The 15,522-nt window shown below is 39.1% G+C and overlaps 1 pseudogene; it reads left to right on the top strand.

Annotated features, from left to right (window-relative positions):
• The first annotated feature begins 10,062 nt into the window (after window positions 1-10,062).
• LOC117706829 (serine/threonine-protein phosphatase 2A regulatory subunit B'' subunit gamma pseudogene) lies at window positions 10,063-14,273 on the top strand (annotated as a pseudogene).
• The last annotated feature ends 1,249 nt before the right edge of the window (window positions 14,274-15,522 follow it).

The following is a 15,522-nucleotide window of genomic DNA, read 5'->3' as shown; positions in this document are numbered from 1 at the left end:
CTTGAAGAAAGGGTTGGTCTGTCCATGGTCAATACAAAATTCAAAAGCTCTGGTCTGAGCAAGGGAGATGGCTCAGCAGGTAGAAGCTCTTGTCCCAAAGCCAAAGACTTGAGTTTCATCCCAGTGATCTACATGGCAAAAGGAGAGAACAGGTAGTACAGATGTATCTTCACCCCTGAAAACCTAATCCCCACCCCACGCTGCCAAGTTGTCCTCTGTCCTCCACAGGCATGCTGTGGCTCACACAGTACATTTTCAAACTGTGGTAAAAGAGTTTGTAGATATAACTCTGAAATATACCAGCTCACACAAGAAGATGTTCATGCCACTCTCAGGGAGTGTCTGGCATGTAAATTACTGTCAATCTGCGTGTTTGTATTTCAGATACAATTTATCTAGGGCAGACTAGTGTGGGAAGAAGTCATAATCACACATGCAGACACACACACACACACACACACACACACACACAAATACCCAAATTACAATGTTAGCCTACATCTAGGTTTTCATTCAACAAATGTAGCAGCAGCTCATGAGCAGGTACAGTTGAACACAGTGCTTGCTCAAAGTCTCCCCTACTATCTGTGTGTCTGCATCAGCTACAAACGGAGTGGGCTGCCTGGCAATTTTACAAGGTAAAAAAATACTTTCCTCAGTGCTGACAGGTCTGCTTTCCCTTCTCTGTTGCACAATTTCACTAATTATTAGCTGCTGGGAGTTTCTCAGCTTTCAGGGGAAAAAACTGTCTGAATTTAGTTGATTGCCATTTGTGCTCAGGGTTTCAGAACCATCCCTGAGGCGTTCATAATGCTGAACACATTTATGGTGCTAGAGTGAAAAACTAAAGTCATTCATCGCTCTGTGTGCATCGTGTGGGCAATGTAAAAGCCTAGATGAAGTCAAAATGTGTATGAGCACAAGGTCCTTCTGAAGAACAGACATGGATAGAAACTTCAAAATCATAGAAGTGAAGGAGCTGGTTCTTGTTGTGCTATGGGATGAAAAGTCTGAGACTCACCAAGGAGCTCCACATCACCCAGGGCCATCTTGGAGCTTTATGAATAAGAAGAAATCTTCCTGGTATTACCTTTGCTGATACACAAAGCCACAATCCCTAAAGCATGTTTACAGACTCACTGATGCCAAACAGACATGTTAGTTTATTGTGGACTAGGGATGGTACCAAGTTGGCAAAGTAAATAAATGCCTTGTATGCAGGAAACCTTGTTCTCCATCCCCTGCACTCTGTAAGTAGAGTGTGTAAGCACAAGACTAAAGCCTCCACCATTCAGGAGGTGGAGGCAAGATCATCAGTTCCAGTTCACTCTTAGCTACACAAGAGTTGGAGGCCAGCCTGGACTACTGGGATCCTTGCATCAAACAAAAGAAGAAAAAAAAGGAAAAAAGGAAGAAAAAAGAAAGAAAGAAAGAAAGAAAGAAAGAAAGAAAGAAAGAAAAGAAAAATCTAAAGAATACTACTTACTTATAGTGTGTAGCAGATATATTTTATGTTTTCATATTAATAAGCTTATGTACAATGCATTGAGCCTTTTCTGCAGTATTACCACTTACAATCAAAGAACTGAGAAAAATATTACACCTTCAGGGTGTTCCAAATGGCAGAGATACCAATGACCTTGTTTTGACATCCCTGAGAGAGTGAACTGAGGCAGGCAGTGAGGTGTGGTGTCAGTAGTTGGGGGTCAGTGCTGAAAGCAGCTGACAGGGGTCAGCACTAAGATGTGCTGACAGGAGTCTATCCAGGTGTAACTGATGGGAGCTGCTGCCTATAGCAGTCAGTGATTAAAGAAATTACTCAGCAGACTTTTCTCTGAGGGAACAAAGCTTAATCCACTAGGTCTGATACTCTCTGCAGCCTGTGAAAAACTCTGAAGTTTTTTAACATTTAGAGATCGATGAGAAAGAAAAGAAAAGAGATAAAATTTAAAAAATTCTCTCTTTCCTTTTCTTTTTATTTTATCTTTTTCCTTATTTTCACACACAGAGAAAGAGAGAGACAGAGAGATACATACACACTGAATTGATGAAGCAAAAGGCAGACTCCAATAACTTCATACATACAAATATATCATATACACATCCATACATGCATGAATACAGACCTACAAAGATGCATACTCAAATTTACACATTGAATGGAACAAAGTTTCAACAAGTAGACTCCAAGCATTTCTTATCCACACATATATACATATAAACAAGCATATATACATATATACATATATACATATATACATATATACATATATACATATATACATATATACATATATACATATATACATATATACATATATACATATATACATATATACATATATACATATATACATATATACATATATACATATATACATATATACATATATACATATATACATATATACATATATACATATATACATATATACATATATACATATATACATATATACATATATACATATATACATATATACATATATACATATATACATATATACATATATACATATATACATATATACATATATACATATATACATATATACATATATACATATATACATATATACATATATACATATATACATATATACATATATACATATATACATATATACATATATACATATATACATATATACATATATACATATATACATATATACATATATACATATATACATATATACATATATACATATATACATATATACATATATACATATATACATATATACATATATACATATATCTGGTGGGCGGAGCAACTCCTACACACACTCAGACAAGCTTTACACATATGCATGCACACAGATTTGTTGGATGGAACAAAGTTCCAACAACTTTATTTTTTTTCTCCTGTAGTTTATATATTCCAGTGATTGCACACTAGTTTTCTTCTACTGAATGACAATGAAAAAACAGTATGTTCTTCAACACCTCTACAAGACATAACATTACATAGTATATGTAAAGAAAACCAATTATTCCTAACAACCAACATACATTTGTAACTAAGCAACTTGTTAGAGATTAGCATAGTGAGAGCAAGCAAGGTAGTTTTCACAGACAGTATCTCTTACTGGCAGGCAGCAATTTGTAGTCACAACGAATCAATTATTTTATCACTTTTCTTTAAAAGTAATCTTATAAGAATCTTAAAAGAATCACAATTATAAGCTTTTATATAAAATTTGTCAGATCTATTTTAAATCCATAGAATGCGTAACTACTAATCAGTAATCCTTATTAAATAATATCAGCAAGCTACGTACAAAACGGGTATAAAGAAATCAATTATCACCAGTCGAGCCTCAGTGACAGTCATGTCAGCCAGTGCTGCCATTGTTCTTGTTCCCTGACCTTAAGGGTCCCTAGCTTAACTATTAAGAGTGTGCTTGTTTGAACTTCAAATTGTTCCCTAGGATTATTTACATCACAGCCAGATGCAAAAACATCTTAACCTAGCTTCACTAACAATTTTATTTTTCCAAATGCTTTCTAACAATGATGTTCATGGCTGACAATGGACATCTCTAAGTTCTTTCCTAGGCAGGTGAGTGAATCATTAATCTGCTCTAGCAGCAGTGTCTGAAGAAGATCAAGGACTAATACTGTAAGTGCCAGTGATGTTTCCCAGTGAGGGTCTGGACGCCACCTTAGAATTTTCATATAATTCTTAGATTAAGTCCTCAGGACACATGGTACTTAGGGTCATGCCTCTCCAAGGCACACCCATAGTGGCTGTGTTAACCGATGGGGGACACATTCTGTGAATTTTAAAGCCTCCTGCATGGACCTCAGCTTCAGGTGACCCCTGCCTCATATTCTCCTGTAATTTCTTGAAGCTCATCTAAGGAAGGTTCCCAGAGGGGGAAATGCATATATTCTCCATCTTTCTCTAGAACACGTGAGTTGTGACAAACTTCACTGAGAAGCAGAAAACCTGATTCATAAAGCTGTAAGACTGAGTGAAATAAACACTAGTAAGACTTTTAAATTACAGCGTACACAGAAAGTATTTCAGAAATTAAAAATAAATTAAAATAAGGTTCACAAGAGAAGGCTATCTGAAGATAGTCTGCCCACAGTTGAGTTAGAATTAACCTTGGCCTTCTGGACTTGGGTAGAAGTATTTGCAGTTTTTCTACACATGTTACTTTCATGACTGTGACCATCAGAGACCATGTAAAATGTCTGATTTCAAGCCCTTTAGGATTCAGCTGTTTGGCTTTTGAACTTTATTTTTTTCCGAGTGACCCTTCTTCATTACCAGTTGCTTAGCCAAGCATCGAATTTATGACTTTTACAAGTCATAATTTCTATGTTGGTGTCAGATGTGGTCCTTTTTAGAACCATCTTCTGAATTCTGTACTTTTAAGATCACCATTGTTCATAGTCACCATATGAGGTGTTGTGTTGTGTTGTGTTGTGTTGCGTAAGGATGCTTTCACCCTGGTGCATCTTCTCTGTGGCATACTTTCTGGTATCCTCCATCCTCCTTTCCCCCTGACCTATGACCTCCCACTAGTTGCTTCCCTTCATTCTTCCACCTGACTTTTATCTCAGGTACACATACAATATCTAACATATCAGTAAAAAAATCTAGGAAATACAGATGGCTCAAAGCATGTGACTTGGTTGATTGGACTGAATTTGTCTAACATAAGATTCTGCAGTTATCTCCACTTCCTTGAAAGTGATGTAATTGTTTTTTATTAGTTTAAAAACTGCATTGTTACCCAGTGCTAGTGAAATCATAGATCTTAGAGAAGAACACATAGCCACTACTTCACTAGATGAGCAGAATTCCCTAACTAGAGTCTAAATATTTGTCCTTATACTCAGAGATAGTGGAGTCCTTACCCCTCATCAGGGAGACTTCTTTTTGCAACAGATGGAAACCATTTCAGAAAACCACAACCAAACAAAGTGTGGAGTTGTAGTATCTAGTCTCAATGAATATATCTACAGATCATTCCCACAGCTAAGGCTCAAGGACATTGCAAAAGGGTGTGGGGGCAGAAAAGTTATAAGAGGATGAGGGAGGTTTGTTGTGAGGCTGTGCCTGCTAGGAATGTCAGAAAACACACCCATATATCCTCATCCTCAGAGTCACAGAAATAGGAGCTGAACAAGGACAGCTCCAATAGACATGCCAACGTGGACAGAGGAAAGAATAGGCTTCAGTCCTACACAAAGAACTGTAGGCCTCAAGGACTGCTGAGAGTGAGAGAAACAGTCTTGGCCAGGGATGAGCTCACTAACTGGTTATCCAATGCCAAGGGGTCAGCCCTAAAAACATACATACAAATAACATACAGACTGAACAGGTTATATTTAGAAATATATGCATATATATTTCTAAATACATATGCATATATGCATGTAATGAAAATAAGTGGTAAGAAAGAGGTCATGAATTTGAAAAAAGAAGGGGTACATGAGAGGTTTGGGAAGAATAAAATATAAAGAGGAGAGGATATAATTATTATATATTGTGTAATATAATAATTATATTATAATCTCAAAAAATAAAATAAATTTTAAGTGTAAATACAGATATCAAAAATTTTATTTGTTTGAATTCACATGACCCGCTTCTACTGTTAATTTAGGCATCAAATGAACTTCTAGAAATTTAGCAATTAAAATGAATATACAAGTTTTTAAAATAAAAATTTAATAAGCTATGACAAAAGTTTCTAAATCATATATATATATATATATATATACACACACACACATATATATAAACATATTCTACATGTGCTAGTGTTTTTAGTGATGAACAGCCCGTAAACACAGTAGCTATAGAGAAATATGTTAACAAACTATACCCAACCATAAGGATGCATGCAAAGTGGTCAAGCCGGTGTGTAGAATTGCTCTCCTGGCTGCTGAAGCAGGCAAACCAGTATGTTAGCAGATGTTTGGTGGTGACAACAGCCCCATAAGTACAGATTCTTACCTTGAGAGGTTAAATCTTGAGTGAAATTAGTTCCAGTGTTATCATCAACAAAATCAAGACCAGTGGAACAAATGCATCCTGTAGAGCCCAGATTGTTTAACCTAAGTAGTTTCATTTCCCTGATTTGGAAAGTTGGAGATTTCTCCTCGGCCCCAATACCAACTTTTATTCACTGACCTTATCCACATGAGGTCATTGTCTTATTGACCTTCTAAGGCATTGGTTTCCTCAGCATTTACATTATTCACATGACATTATTTGGGTCACATTTACTATAAATATCTCTGGAAATAATCATTGATTAGCTATAAAGTTTTAGAATAAATAAATCTGCAAGGTTGCAATTTTGGTCAAGAAAATGTGAATTATATTTATATGTTCTGCTAAATGAACTCTACAGCATTATTGAAAAGTTGCTTCAAAGAATTCATCAGTATCTCAGTTCCAAGGAATTAGGTCTAGTTTTAGCACTTATTGGAAAAGATCTAGTTTGAGAACCTGAGGATATTATTCAGAAACGTAAAGTAATTGATGCAGAAAAACAAAATTTGATAAGATATGTCATCTCCCTGAGCCTCAAACTTTCCATTTGTAAAGCATGAATGACTTCATAAAAGGTTATCTAATAAAAAGTGCATATACTGTGTGTATGCATAATATATATATATATATATATATATATATATATATATCCCCAAATATACTTTTTGTGGTTTTTCTATCTTTGTGCATATATGTATGCAAAATAATCAAAGAAAAGCAGCTAAGAGTTTGAGGAGGCTACATGGGAATAGCTGGAAATAGGAAAGAGAAGAGGGATGTGATATAGTTATAGTTTAATTAAATAAAAAGATATTAAATAAAAATACTGTTTGGATAATACATCTCAATAACTATGTGGCTAAGAGCACAGTTTGTACACATGAAATTGCAGCAGAGGAAAAATTTCACTGTGCAAAGAATCAACCTACAGAAGCTGGTGCCTCTGGCAATACCCCTCCACCATGAGCTCTGAAGGAGAGAACTCTGGTCAGATGATGGGAGCCAGTCAGGACACTGCTCATCATGTACCCAATGAATGCCCTACTCTGGCTTCATGTTAATACCACATGAGTATCACCAACACTTTCCCCTCCTAAAGCTGTTTACATTCTTCAAAGAACACTGTGCTGTCTCCAATGTCTAAAGGGTAGGCTACCAAGAACTTCATTAAGTGTCATATTGAAAGAGAAAGAAATAAAAAGGGACAGTGTTTGTGGATTTAAAGTTGTCAATTTTCTACTCGGCAGCATCTTTACTTCCTACATGCACTATTTCAGCTTCTGTTTGACTTTGTACTGTATTTAGTTTCATAGTTCTGATCCCTCTGTGGATGGAGTAGTGAAAGGTTTTCTCTAGTCACCCACAGCTTAAGGTATGCTAACCTTGCTCCTGGAATTAGGAAGGTCAAGGGTCATTTGCATAAGAGAAGCCATAGGATATTAAATTTGAAACCATCGAAGCTTATGTAGATGGGCACAAGGCTGAACTAAACATTTGCCTCATTTCATAATGTAGGTTAGTGCAGGTCCCTGTGGCTGGAATGCAGGGACGTCCTCCACAATGGCCACAATAACACGAGAAAGTCCATGGGTTTCCAAAATGGCCTTATTGGCATGATGGATGATGGTTGTATCTGGATGTGCACCCCTGTGAAACTCAGGGCAGATCTAAGTTAAATAGGGAGAGAAAAAGGAGGGAGGGTCTGGGGAAGAATGCTTAATTGGCTATGCCCTCTGGCCTTCAGGCATCTCATTAGTATGTAAATCTCTCTAGGGCAGAGGCCTGTAGTCACCCTCTCTACCTGTGCTCTTTGGGAGGGGCTGCATTGTCCTACATGACTGAACAGTGTAGGTCAATGGAGTTCCACAACACCTGTTAGGAGCCTGGATTCTGGGAGCAAGGCGGAATAAATGCCCATCCCTTGCAGTGTCTCCGGGTTACTTTCAGCCAGTGCTTCTACCAAAAACCAAGACCCCTTTCATGGCCCTACAGGTTAGCATGTTCTTTACAGAAAAATTAAAACAGTAAGGATTCTCTTAACGTGTCCTGTCTAGAATGCCTCACTTACTCTTAAACACTGGTAGGGACCACAACACTCACTCTCTACTGAGTGGAGGGTCATAAAGAAACATCAAGAGAGAAGACTGAAGGAGCTAATGGGGTTTGCGCTCCATGGGGAGAGCAACAATACCAACCAACCAGAGATCCCAGGGTCTAAACCACTAGCCTGGAAAAACATAGAAGGGACCCATAGCTCCAGCTGTATATGTAGGGGAGGATGGCCTCGTCGGGCATAGGTGGAAGAGGAGGTCCTTGGTCCTGTGAAGGCTGGATGCCCCAGTGTGGGGAAATCATGGGTGGGAAGGTGGGAGTGGGTGGTTGGGTGGGAGCACACCCTCATAGAAGCAGGAGGAGGGAGATAGTGTAGGGGGCTCCTTGGGGGGAAATGGGGAAAAAGATAACATCTGAAATGTAAATAAATAAAATATCAAATTAAAAAAAGAAAGAAACATCAAAATCACACATTTAAGCAGGCGTCCTGGAAAGGGACTCTGGAAGCATACAGCTTAGGAGCTGGCATCTACACGGAGTTGGTGACGAAGGGCCAGGGCTCAGCATGAAGCAAGTGAAAGGCCAAGTGCCTAGGGGGTGGCGACGGGTTTAAGAAAAAAAGGTTTGAGTGGCACTTCACTATCTTCAAGTCTGCCAGTGTAATTGAGGTGCAATTAGACTGCTTTCTCAAGCTTACTATTAATAAAATCCTATGGAAGATTGTAGCGCCTCCTACTTTTATACTTTCCCCAATAAGATGCTGGGGAGCAACACCAGATGGAGGCCTCTTTTGTCCCAGGGATGCATTTCACATTGAACCAACAGGTGTGAGGACTACTAACCTGTTAAGCTATTTGTTGCAGTCCAAATCAATGTATTACCTATCTAACAGAAACCAGAGAGCCAAGACGGGCTGGTGAAATTGCTCAGGGAGCAAGGGCACTTGCCACAGAGTCTGACTTCCAGAGTTAGAGCCAAAGGTCCCACAGGGTAGAGCAGGCATACTGACTCCTGCAGACGGTCCTCTGCAGTCACTTGTGCACGCACTGTGGCAGTGTACCCTCCAACAGAAAGGTAATACATGAAATAGAAATAAGAAGAAAAAGAACCAAAGGGTCTAGAAGTCCTTCATGCAAATGTATACTATAACTGAAAACTCAGAGAAAGCATGACTATTACTGATTCTATGTGTGGGCATTTGTGCTATTGCCATTCATTTCTGTGCCTTTTTCTTGATTATCACACTTAAAATGCAAAAGGTGAATGGGCAAAGAGACACCGTGTTGGTGGTAGTGTTCTTATACCAGAGCAGACGGCAGTCCCCAGACGGCAGTCCTTTGCTCATGCTAGCTTGATGCCTGGCTTGGTGGCCACAGCTGTTTTAGGCTTTGGACTCATAAAAACTAAACCAACTCAAATCAAGTCAAATAAAATCAAATGAAATCAAATCCAGGCAACATCGAGCAGAAAGAGGAAGACAGAAAAAGACCTGTGGACTGCCATGCCACACACAGGCCTGCCTTCCAGTGTGGATGAAAGATGTCATCTAGGGGCCTGCAAGCCACATGGCCAGCCTGCAGCTGGAGCCACCATAAAGTGCAAGTATGTGGTGGTCAGATGGGAGACAAAGAGAAATGGAGCAGCTGGAGCAGTATGAAGAAAGATGGAACTAGAGACTCGAGGGCAGAGAGGAATAGCCTGTTGTGAGTGGCCTGCCCTTCCCTGATAATGAGACCCCAGCCTGTGTTGCCACTAAGGGCCACATTTGAGTTCACGGCTACACAGTGACAGGGTCAGTGTCAATGTCTGTGGCTCATATTACCATGAGAGAACATGGGGATATCCCTGATCAGGGAAGCCATCTGGAACCACCTGGATGTCCAGGTCCTGTGAAGAACTGGCTCTGCCCCTCATTGGATGTGGTGTTCTAGAGAGCTGGCCCCATCTCACACTGTTGGCCCTGCCCTGCGGACATATGTGTGGCAGAGATGACCCTGCCACTCATCTACTGTGGAGTGCACATTTGCAGAGGTGATGCCCCTCTACCCTTCCCCTTCTCCAGCAGATGGCAAATCTGTCCACAGGATCATGTGCTCAGGAGAGCTATCCCAGCCCCTTACCAGCTGCAGTACTCAGGAAAAACAGGTCCTGTATCTCACCTGGCCAACAGATTAGGGCTGGTCCTGTCAAGGGGAATGGGTCTGTCAGTCCTGAGGGAAAAAGTGCAGGAGAGCTGGCCCCGCCACTCGTCTACTGCAAGTGATCCCTCCACCCCTTGCCATCTTCAACAGTCAAGAAAACTGCTCCTGGGGGTCATGAAAGCTGGTGAGCCGGCCCTTTGAGCTGGTGGCTACAGCACCCAAGACAATGGCAACCAGTGTAAAACCTGGGCAGCAAATAGAACTGGCCCTGGTGGAGGGGGCTTGAGTAAGGTAACACCAAGGGTGAGAATATGGGATAACTAGCCCGGTCACTTGTCTGCTATGAGATGGTGTGGGTATCGGTGTGATACTCTCCCCTCCCTTCCTTATTCCCCTTTCCCCTTCTCCTCCTCTTCTCCCCTCTAACTTCCCTCCCCTTCCCCCCTCACAACCTGTGGAAGTTGGGAAAGCTGACCCTGAGGGTAAGGGCATGAGATTTGGAGAGCCAGCCCTGTCCCCTCATTAAAGCACTCCAGAGAGCAGGCTCTGCACCTCCACTGGGCAATACAGTGGAACTGGTCTTGAGGGTGAAGGTACAGGAGAGGCAGTCCTAATGGTATGAGAGCAGGACAACTGGCCTAGCTCTTCACAGGCTTCAGTATTTGAGAGAGTGAGCCCTGGGACTTGACTAGGCAATACATTAAGAGCTGGCTCTGGAGCTTTGGATGTGGTGACTTGGCCTCAATTGCATGAGAGTAAGAGAAGGGATCCTGCTTACTGATGATGCTAGCATTGTGTGGCCTAGCCGGAACAGTGCTGGAGAGCTCATCCTGCTGATGTGGATAAGGGAGAACTGGTGAGATAACCAGCTCTGTTAACAACCAAGGCCCAGATCCAGGACACTGAGTTGGGTCACCTTAAGACCTATATCATCTGGGAATGGATGGGATGGGAGAAAAGGATGGTCCTGCTGTTCAAAAGCTGCATCATCTCCATGACAGAGGACATCAGGTTAACTAGAAGGAGTCCTGGTGAGGATACAATATTGATGGTGTCACAGAAGGCAGAGACCTTGAACCACCAATGGCTCATTGCCATGAACATTTGCAAATGAAGATGTGTGGACAGAGGGATATATTGTTGGACATGCTGAGACACACTGTGGCTTCCATCATGAGATATTTTCTATGATTTGTTTTATTGTTGTTATTTGCTTGTAAGTTTTTTTTTTTTTTTTTATTTTGGTGTGGATGTTACAAGGATAAAGGGCAGATGTGAGGGAATGAAGAGATGAATGTGACTGGGGCACATAGTGTGAACTTCACAAAGAATCAATAGACAGTTAAACAAAAAGATTCCAAAGGTGCACTACAGAGTAGTTTATAGATTAGCATGAAACAAAGAGTGCTGGGTGGAAGGAAATAATTACACCAATGAGTTCAGATAAAACAAAAACACGGGTAGCTATTTCATGTTTCATAGCTATGAGATGCTTTCACGTTTTATGAAAATGATCCTGTGATGTAATGAGGGGATTGCTTGTCTACTCCTTTAATCCTGTTAACCTTTCTCTCAAAAGATGTTAGTACAGGTGTAAAACCTTAAAACAAACAAACAAAAAGATCACACGTTTTAAATCTCCATCTCAGTCAGCTTTCGCCTTTTCCTTTTTTACTTATTCACAAAATTCTCAGTTGTTCAGTGACATGAAGATAAATCTTCTCTAATAGAATTGAGATTTATTGAGCAGTACACATGGCTTGACATAACATGTCTAATTTGTATTGACTTGTTTGTTTTATTTTTGTTTGTTTGTTTATTAGTTTTTTAACTATTGGAGGATAAAAAATTTATCCTAACAAGTAATTGTGAATTTTATTTCAAAAACAAAGATAATGAGTTTTAAATATAATGAGTCTAGCTCCATAAAACCCACTTATATTAATGTTCACTCTAGTTCCTTTTAAAAGAATCAAAGCATTGGAGACTTTTCCCTTTCCAATGAGTGAAGTAATAACTAATGCCATGTGATTTTTATCTTGCTCTCTTTGTCCCTACACAATTAGTCTACTATAGATGTAATTAGTAATGTTAAGTATATTTTTGCCTTGTTAGAATAATATGAAGTAGGCAACATTCCGTTTTGTCTGGAGAGAAATGTAATTTCTGAACCTTCGTATGGTACTTTTGTTGTCAAAGAGATTTATAATTGCTGACTGCAATCTCCCCTTGCTATTAGCTTTGGACCCTGGAGCCACAGGCAGAAACAAAGAAAGCCAAGATATGTCTGAAAATTTGCAGCCACTTCACCATATTTTTTCTTCTTGTCTGGACAACAAAACACAGCAGAGTTTATCATTATCTTATTGAAAATACTTTTAATCATAGACTTAATAATAGTGTCTAGAGATTAGCAATGTGAATAGTCTAACTTTGATAATTTAATACAAAGTCATAGACACTATAGTGGAAAAAGACACACCTTTTCATTTTATGGATAAAAAAAATGTAAAATTGTGATTAAAAGATCAGCAACTGGGGAGTCAGCCATGGAAAGATGTGCTTTACCAGCCGTTAGTGTCACCCAACATAGAACTAGAGATCTGGTTAAATCCTTCCATTTCCACACCAGCTCCCAGGCAGCAATTGAAAAAAAAAAAAAAAAAAAAAAAAGACAGAATCTGGCTGCAGAGATAGCTCAGCCATCAAAGGCTAGACTCAGACCAAAGAGAACACCAAAATCATAGGGAAAAATATCGAACAAGAATTAAAAGATAAAGAAATGAATTTATTTACCAAATACTGCTCAGAATGGAAAAGAGGTAAAAAAAAAAAAACACAAACAATTTCTATAAGACCATTCCCCGGTTTTATTACGGGTTGCCAGATGAAGCATTACTACAGAAATTACAAGAGAGGAATCTACAGCTGTCCTTCTACAGAGGAAAAGCAGAGAACTCTTAGATAATGAAGAATTACAGAACTTATTGGTTTTTGCTGAATAAACACAAGATACCACCTCTGATTGGAGAGGAAGCAATGATCAATTATGAAAATTCTTGAGGGTTGGTGAAAAGGCTGGACCAAAGTGCAAGCAATTTTTTTTACTGCAAAAGTCGTTGCCAAACTTCTTCATACAGATTCATATGGAAGAATTTCCATCATGCAGTTCTTTAAGAACGTCATGTAAAAAGTTTGGCTACATCAGACAAGAAAAGGACTCAGTTTATATGATGTTGCTAGGTAAGGATACATTCAGGAATCAGACTTAGAGAACCACATACTGGAACTCATCTCTACTTTGCCACAATTAGATGGGCTGGAAAAAGTCCTTTTATTTCTTTAATATTTGTACAGTGGTTAGGGAGTTCTTCTTCTTTTTGGATCCTCTAAAAACAGGGGAGATAAAATTCAAGATATTTTAACATGCAGCTTCCTAGATGATTTACTGGAGCTAAGAGATAAGGAATTGTCCAAAGAAACTCAAGAAACAAATTGGTTTTCTGTTTCTTCTGCCCTGAGGGTCTATGGTTAGGATTTGAATCGTGATAAAGATCATAATGGCATACTGAGTAAAGACGACCTCTCCCACTATGAAACAGCAGCCATGACCAACATCTTCTTAGACCGTGTTTTCCAGGAGTGTCTCACTTATGATGGAGAAATGGACTGCAAGACCTACTTGGACTTTGTTCTTGCCTTAGAAAACAGAAAGGTGCCTACAGCTCTGCTCTGCAATATATTTTCAAACTGCTACACATTGAGAACAAGGGATACCTGAATGTCTTTTCCCTTAATTATTTCTTTAGGGCCATGTAAGAACTAATAAAAATCCACAGACAGGACCCTGTTTCATTTCAAGATGTCAAGGATGAAATCTTTGACATGGTCAAACCAAAATATCTTTTGAAAATCTCACTTCAGGATTTAATCAACACTAATTAATCACTACCATTCTAATTGATCTCAATGGCTTCTGGGTCTACGAGAACAGGGAAACCCTTGTTGCAAATGACAATGAGAACTCTGCAGCTCTTGATACCTGTCTGCAAAAATAGACTTTCTTCATAAAGATGCCTGGATGCTGCATGTAAAACCTTTGAAGCAGAATTCTTAGAAACATTACAAATAAAACTCATCACATGGCTGTACAACACAGCAAATATCTTGCTTACTAGAGTTTTGGTTGCAGTTGGAACAATTTGTAAGTAATATGACCAACTATTGTTTTTTATGAAGTGGTAAGTTCTAGTTCTACTTAACTCAGAAATGGAAGATAAGATTTGCTGTAGTTAGCCATGGAGTTTATTCATGTGAAGTTAGAAAAGTTGTTCTTCAAGACTATTGGGACAGTAGACTTCCCATCAGCATAGCACCACTGCATCACTGGATTCAGAATCTTTAGATGTGACTTCTGTTGTTTTGGTTTGTTTGTTTATTTTGAGAGATGGTCTCACTGTGTAGCACTGACTGGCCTGGAACTTGATATGTGGACGAAGCTGGCCTTTAACCATGAACTCAAAGAGAGACATCTGCCTCTGCCTCTCAAGTGCTTAGGTTAAAGGTGAGTGCCACTATGCCTAACTTTTTATTTTTTGATGTATATCTTGTCTGTGTACACCAGAACACACATGGAGTTCAGTTGACATTGTTGTCATTCTTTCCTTTCCCCAGGTGGGTTCTGAAGATCAAGTTCAGGTTCTCAGGCTTCCCAGCAAGCACTTGTACCCAGAGTTCTCTTGCCCTCCAAGATTATTTTATACTATGGTGTTTCCAAAAAAAGTATTCAAACAAATATTTTATTTCATTAAACTCATCAGATTGTATGAGATTTTGTCTAGGTTTATTAACCATTTACAAAACTAACTTTTGTTAAAGGTTTTGCTAGAGAATTTAATAATTCAGCATATAAAAAAATCAGCAGTTTCATGTTTTGACAGGACAGATACCATCTCCTGTCATTAGCAATTTGTTTCAGCTTCTAGTCACATTGAGGATATTCAAAGAATGTTGAATTCAGAAAAAAAAAAAAAAAAGAATGCAAGTCACTCAAGGAGAGACAATCTTGGCAGAGCCAATTTAGGTTGTGACTTATTGGTGAGGCTGTGCTAACTGATGTGAGGTCTGATCAGTATTAAAGAGAGAAAATGTGGACGGCCAAAGCATTAATGGCTTCGGAAATAGCACTGAGTGTTTCCTGTATAGGACTGCTTAGCGTAGAGAAGTTGAAGAAGCCCCATTGAGAAAGGCATCCTACTTAAGTTAAGCTGTTATTTAAAAGGCTGACTCCTTGGGACTGTTGAATTG

This window comes from Arvicanthis niloticus, chromosome 4, assembly GCF_011762505.2.
Source record: "Arvicanthis niloticus isolate mArvNil1 chromosome 4, mArvNil1.pat.X, whole genome shotgun sequence".
NCBI classification, from domain to species: Eukaryota; Metazoa; Chordata; class Mammalia; order Rodentia; family Muridae; genus Arvicanthis; species Arvicanthis niloticus.
This window is presented reverse-complemented; position numbering and strand designations above follow the sequence as displayed.